Source organism: Eretmochelys imbricata, chromosome 8 (genome assembly GCF_965152235.1).
Source record: "Eretmochelys imbricata isolate rEreImb1 chromosome 8, rEreImb1.hap1, whole genome shotgun sequence".
NCBI classification, from domain to species: Eukaryota; Metazoa; Chordata; order Testudines; family Cheloniidae; genus Eretmochelys; species Eretmochelys imbricata.
In genome coordinates, this window is record NC_135579.1 from 12,152,401 (window position 1) to 12,160,136 (window position 7,736).

Genomic DNA, 7,736 nt, shown 5'->3' on the forward strand with positions numbered 1-7,736 from the left:
CTCAAAACGCCAGTCAGTTTTGAAAATCTAGTCCTTAATTTTTAATAACTTTTGTGTTAATGAAGCAAGCAGGGTGCAGGATGTGTTATCCTATTATAAAAGTCAGGTATATATAACACTCATCCTGCTGTATTAGTCCATATCTCTCTCAATGCAACACTTGGTTAAACAGTCCTGGGTGCTCCCTAATTAGTCTTATGTTCACAGGACAGGGCAATAATTGTAACATGCCAGTTTAAGTATTAATAATAGCCATGCTGAACCATACAAGCTCCCAATGCTATGTAAACAGAAAAGAATTAAAATGGTTTTTCCATCACTGTTTAAATTCGATGATGTTTTTCTAAACATCCGAGGTACAGAGAGGGAGTGAGAGCCTGAAATGACTGCCTGGAAAAGGGCCATATCTAAGTGAGTACTTTAAATTTCACTCTCAAGATGGTCAGATGTGTGGTTTAAGAGGCTTTGAACACAAACAGTATCAGTTAGTTACGCTCTGTTTTGACCTTCAGTGAGAGTTTGAGACATAAATAGCTTTCGTTTAAACTGAGTTTAATGTAACTGGGTTTACAGGTTCACAGATGATTTTAACATTTGTCAGAAATGTTTTATATTTAGCAAGGCAGCGTGGTTTAATGGGTAGAGCGCAGGAACTCATTTTTATCCATGCTTTACCACAGACCTATTGCGTAGCCTTTGGCAAGGCATTTATCTACAAAATGGAACTTGCTTGCGGGCTTCACAGAGTGAAGCTGGAATCAATTAATATCTGTACTGTGCTTTGAAGATGCAAAAAACACTACATAAATGCTAAGTGTCAGCTCCTGAGTACAAGGGGCCTCACTCTCCTCCCCCTTAGACTGATTTTACAATGGTGTAATTCCACTGACTTCCATAGGGCAATTCCCAATTTACACCAATCTAAGGCAGGGGGAAACAATCACAATTTTTAATAATTTACATCACTAACATTTAGATAATGTTTGAAGACCTCTCCAGTGAGCATATTCCATTTGTTCTCTGTATACTTAATATCGCTACCTAAGTTTCTTTAGCTCAAAGCTGAGTGACAAATCATGCTGTGTTAGGGCGAGAGACAGGCCCAAATTTGGATCCCAATTTTGAACACTTGCATCAAGGTTTCATTTGGGGTCCATCTTCTGAGAGAAATAATTTTGTTTAAAATTTCAAAATTCTTTCCCTTTTGCCCTTCAAGACATGGTTCCAGAAGAAGAGCAAAACTGTCAACTTCCAGTGAAGTCACCAGCGTTTTGTCTGCATTGCAGAAATATGAGATCAGACCATGGACAGATGCCATTAGTTGACACTCCATGAATTATGGGTTCCAAAGCAGTTTTAAAAGAGGCTGATAACATAGCCCCTTTCAACCAGAGCAGCAAACCAATATTTGGGGCCTTGCCAGGTTGTTACTGTTAAGAGATTAAGTTGACTGTATGAGTCAGGTATTTCTTTAGTGCAATCCTGTTTATTTACAGAGAATTTACACAAAATCCTCTTTCTCTGAACTCAGTAGAAACAAACAGGCAGTTCCCTTGTTGAGAAATCCAAAAAATCTATTGCCTTTCTAGCCAGTCGTGTTCCTAAAAAAAGCTCTGTCCGTTGGCTTCCTCCCACCACTACTTCTCTTGCTCTCTGAAGGCTTTCTCCTCACTTTTTGCCACACACAAATATAGCAGCAACCAATCAATACCCAGGAAAACCCTTCAGCCCACATGGTTTAGCTTCTGCTCAGGCCTTGCCATGCGGGCCAATACCCTGGGCATTGGCTTCTCTTGTTTCAGCTCTCACTACTCAACGTGGCATTTAATTGCTCCTTCCATTTCACTTCCGTGAAGGGTAATTAGTACACCCATCAACTTTAATCATGTCTGTTACTGAGCTATAGACCAAAGACATGTTTGATGGCAGTCATTAACACTTTCCAGCATAACAATCAAATGAGAGAGTAGAGAGAATGTGACTTTACCCTCCTCCAATATATACAACACATGGATTATTTTTAAAGAATATGATTTATTATATACCTAGTCTCAGTCCTATAATCCTCATTCACATGGCTTGGGAAACAGAATCAGATGTATTAAGACACACACATCATTACAGTGTGGGTGTTCTGGCTTGTTATATGCTCAAGAAGTGGTTAAGGAGGGCATGTACTGAAGACTACTTAAAAAAGCCCCATAAATAGCTGCATATTGTGGAGTTGCCTAATAACATGTGCAGAGCTTTGGAAAGAACCAAAAGCACAACTGTGAGTCTGGTTACTCCTTCTGTGACAAAACACCCCTTTCTTTTCACCCGTAGAAGGACTGATCATATGTTCACAGCTGGAATTTCTGAGCAGCTGTCCTGTAAAAATAAATTCCAAACAGCACGAAGAGGAAAAACCAGACACAATCCAGCTACTCTTTGTCACCGATTTCCTCCCTCCCCCAGTCATACCTCTTTGGAACGTTTTCCTCATGCTTTTACTCCCCCCCAAAAAAGCAGAACTATTCAGAAAGTTGACTGACAACTGTTCCTGACCAGAGAAGGACCAGGCCTCTGAACCTGGGCTGTGTCTGAGAGCTTCACACAGCACAGCTCAGGGAGATGTAGGAGGCAAAGATGGCTTTACTTTGCAGCATCGGCTGGTTGCCCGTAAGGGCCATTTTAGCAGCCAGAGATCAACTGGGTGAAGGTGCCCCCACCCAGGTGTCCTTTCTCCCAGACTCATGCCCTACATTCAGGATCAGGAGTGGAGCAGTTTAGGGAACAGCTGTGCTGTCTTTACCTCATCAAGGATTTCCCCAAAGGAATCCCAAGGATCCAGATGCACTGGCCTCCTGGCTGCTTTCCATCATCAGAGCAGCCCAAAGCAGCCACAGCAAGGGCAGGATTTGGTCCAATATATATATTTGACCCTCTCTCGCTGTGCTTCGGCATTTCTGGCTTCACTTGCAGCCATATCTAGAAAGGGCAAAGGTATGTGAAAATGGAAAATAACATGAGAGAAAAACCAATTATCGGCAGCTCACTGCAGGCGTGGGTCAAGGCTCAGGCAAAGGTCTGGGCTGGTGTCGTTTTTAGCTGACTCAAAGTCACCCAGCACCAGCAGCTTGAAAATATAGACCCTGGTCTTCAACCCCCAACTTCTAAAACCCCTGTGCACATGCAAAACCGTGCATGGAATGACTTCACTTGCAAGTGTGAGGGGGGCTGTGCACGTGCAAATCAGGCAGGGAGGCACCAAGAGGACCCCAAGGCTGGGTCCTCCCCAAAGAAATTCAGACGCAGTTCAGGCAAGACTTCTCCCCTAGCCAGCAGCTTACACAGGGGGCATCCAGCACCCTGCTCTAGGAGGCAGGGGTGTCACACAGATGGCTCACAGAGTGCCCTGCCAACAACTACCTCCCTGTAATTCATCAGGCAGCCTGAAACCATCACTCTCATCAGCCCCTTCACAAACTCCCCTCTAGCTTCCTTCTCCCCCATCTGCCACTGTAGCATTGCCATGGACAAAAACACCTTTTTGCTTTCAGGCTGGGTTGAGGCCAGCTCCACACTGGTTCCATAAAGAGTCGATCCCAGGAGGTTATAACCTGTTTCCCTCGGTGTGGGGTGCACAAGCCCATATACACACTCGAAACCAGACGCACAACATACCCCGACACATAAAGAGGCAGATTCCTGCACACGAGCGCGTAACTGGTGGAAAACAGCAGGCCAGCCTCCTTTAACCAGGGCTGCCCAGAGGATTCAGGGGGCCTGGGGTCTTCAGCGGTGAGGGTCCTTATATAAGGCCAACAGGCCTGTAGCATAGCTGAGAGCATCGCAATCTTTAACACACACCACCTCTGCGAAGTACCATTACCCCATTTTACAGAGGGGAACTGAGAGCTACAATGACTTACCCAATGTCACACAGGAAGCCCACGATAGAACAGGGAATTGCATCCAGGTCTCCAAAGTCCCAGGCTAGCAGCCTACTCATTGGATCATCCTTCCTCCCTAGAGTACACAACCATCCCTCATTCCCATAGCATGTGAGCACCTGTGTCGCAAAGTCAGATATTACAGGTGCTCAGACATTAAGGTACTGAGAGAGCTAGAGAGATGCGGTATGTCTACATTGCAATTAAATGCCCACGGCTGTCCTGTGTCAGCTGATTTGAACTCGTGGGGTGCAGGGCTGTAAAACTGCTGTGGAAACATTTGGGCTCAGGCTAGAGCCTGGGCTCTGGGACCCGACCCGACTCTCCCCCCTGGCGAGGTGTGGGTGTTTAACTGCAATGTAAACATAACCATAGAGACCTTTCAAAGCTGCATTATCTTCGGTGTACAAACAATACCACATGTACCTTTAGAAATGTGAAAATGCTGCATGTTACAGGAGTTTATCGCCATCCAAATAAAATCCATTCTATCAGCAGCACGAGGCGATTTCCCCACAGGCCCATCCAATTCTTAGTTGTTTGTGACATGGTTTGACAGATTTGTAATTCCTAAATTAAGCATTTTGCCCTTCCCTAATTTGGGGTTGTTGTTTTAAATGTGACTGCAGAAATATTTGCAACAATGTATCAGGGTAATCCGCTGGCGGGCCGCGAGACATTTTGTTTACATTGACCGTCCGCATGCACGGCCCCCCGCAGCTCCCAGTGGCCGCGGTTCGCCCAGCCAATGGGAGCTACAGGAAGTGATGACCAGCACATCGCTGCAGCCCGCGCCACTTCCCACAGCTCCCATTGGCCGGGAATGGCGAACTGCGGCCACTGGGAGCTGCAGGGGGGCTATGTAGATAAATTCAAATAAGCAAACCTCATTTAACTCCAGGTCATAATGAATATTAATTTTTAAGACAATTTCTAGAATCCATATTTGCCTCCTTCCATTTGACTGCATCTGAGCAGTGAGCACAGGGGCAGAAGTACACTTGGAATCCAATCTCAAGGCAGGATGACATTTTTGCCTTACCCAATTTTCTCTTATCTGCCTGGGCACAGCTGAACTGTGTGTCTTCAAGAGACACCTTCACAACCTAAGCCTGCAACTGACCCAGGGGGACGGACCCGTATGTCCATGTAAAGCTCCAGGCACAAGAACATGGGTCCACTTGCATGGATCTAATAATTGCAGGGCCTAATATAACTGACACAGCTAGATGAGTGCATTTCTCCACCACCACCCCCTCCAAATTTACACCTGAAATTGTCAATTTCATTGGAAATTCAGCTCAGCTTTGCTTTGCACTGTACACAGACTTCATTGGTGCACCAGGACGAATTCCACCGTAGACCCTAACATGCAGCTCAGTGCACACAGAAAGATCCCTGTGCCCACAGAGCCCCATTGAAGTCAGTGGGAATCCACTCATGCACAACACATTGCTGGATCAGGCCCAAGTTAGTCAATGCTATTCCAGTAGTTCTCTCTCTCCCTCTGTCACCACCAAATCCCATTCGCTATTTTATTTTACACACTTACTATGGTATACGTGCGGTGACAAGATTACCAGCCCCTGGATGGAAATTGGGTTTTTAATAAAAAGTTTAAATAATTATATTTCAAACCACAAGAAATCCAGCTGAAGACTGGGTGTGAAAAATGGCCATGATATTTATGAAAGTGTAAGTATGCTTAAAAGAATTCTTGACAATGTTCTTTCCCATTTATCCAGCTTACTGAAATGTAGCCCATATAACTGTCAGAGAAAAGGAGGTTTTGATCTAGTCTCTCCATGAAAGTGGTCACATAACATCTTATAGAGCCACATATGTTTCCATCATGTTGCGGAAGTTTTAGGAAGTGTTCCTCATAAAATGTGAAATTATTACAAATGAGAACATGAAAACAAATGTAGCAGGAGCCTGTGTCATTGTCTCCTTTCTAGTCCTTTTACAAGGGGCTTCTGGTAGCAGCCAGAAACATCTTCAGGAAGGAAAATAGTAGCGATGGCAATTAAAGTGTATCAGGGCATTTTTGGGCCTCTGAAGTTGGATGATTCTGAAGAACTAAACTAGGGAAGTAGAAACAAAGATGCAGGGCTCACTTTGAACGTGAATGTCAAATCTGGTCTAAATAATATCATGAGTAAATCGATATCATTCTAAGGGTCATGAGGGAGACTGGTTGTGTGGCTTAATTACTGACACAAAGGGCATTTAGCAAGCTGATGTACGAAAGACAATATGTGCATATAAAGAAAAGGAGGACTAGTGGCACCTTAGAGACTAACCAATTTATTTGAGCATAAGCATGCATGAGCATGCATCCGATGAAGTGAGCTGTAGCTCACGAAAGCTTATGCTCAGATAAATTGGTTAGTCTCTAAGGTGCCACAAGTACTCCTTTTCTTTTTGCGAATACAGACTAACACGGCTGCTACTCTGAAACCTGTCAATATGTGCATATGTAACACTGACAGACCCTGGTCGTTGGCGGCTGGGATCGAACCTGGGACCTCTGGAGCTAAATGCATGAGCCTCTACTGCATGAACTAAAAGCCACGTGGCCCTTAGCTAAGGCTGTAGCAGACTCATTAATCTCTCAGTGGTCTCAGGACCTCTAGAGAGGACAGAACACCACACCCTGGAGGTGCAAGGGTTACACACACACACACACACACACACACATAAAGAGTAGTACGCCAGCTTTGGTGATAGTTAGGCAGGTGAACATCTAGACCCTGACAGTGGAGATGCTTGGGAGACACAGAATAACAAGTCTGGTACATTGTACTCAAGAAATAAATGTGCAGCATGCAGCCGGAGAGAGATCGCTATAAAAAAAAAAGCATTCCACCCCTCTCTGTGAGAAAGTGTCAATAATTTTGCTTTATGGGCCCAGTTTTTTCACAAGCTCTAAACCCTAGAATTAGATACTGGATGCGTCTGTTTCCAATTTATTTTAGTACCAAAAGCCATTGAGTGATCCAGAATAGCCACTTGCTATTAAAGAGGCCATTTTTCAAGTGGTTCTTCTAGTAATATTATACATCTATTGACTACATAGAATCATAAAGTGCTTCACAGCTGCAATATAAAAATTATACATGATTCAGAAAACTCAGCACCAAATGATTTTTTTTGGGGGGTAGTAGATTCAATCCCCGTAACTCTAGTTCTCAAAATACTTCAACAGCTGAAGACTTTTCCAGTCAACAGTGTTGGATGTGTTTTCTTGCTGCTTCTCAGCAGTCTGGCAAAGATCAAGCGTGATGTTGGCTTAACATTGGATACCGCTTCTACACGGAAACAGACAAGATCTGGGAAGGACAGGCTTCTCCATCTCCAAGCTACTAAACAGCCAAATGTAGCATTGCAGCTATGAGTTTCTCTTGAATCTCTTTCAAGTGTAGCATTGCCTCTGAAGTGCTGAGAAACCACATTACAACACTTCGTCATCTCCTCCAGCTCTCTCTTTTGCACTTACCTGTTTGAGTCATTTTCTTTTATGGATGCAGCAAGTACCTGGTTGGATATGGGATAGACTCCAGCACATGCATTATGTCATGTGATGGATGTTCTGTTAATTTTTCTGACAGTCTCAAGGTTCTTTTCTAGAATGGACAGACACACCTAAGAAAGCTTACGATCTTTTAAATCCCTCCTTGTAAATTTCCTATTCGGAGGTATTAAGCTGTGTTCAGACAGGATTTGAGTATAATAAAATACAAGTAGAGTAGAATTGTAATTAGGCAGCACCCCCAAACACCATTTCTGTCTCTAATGAAC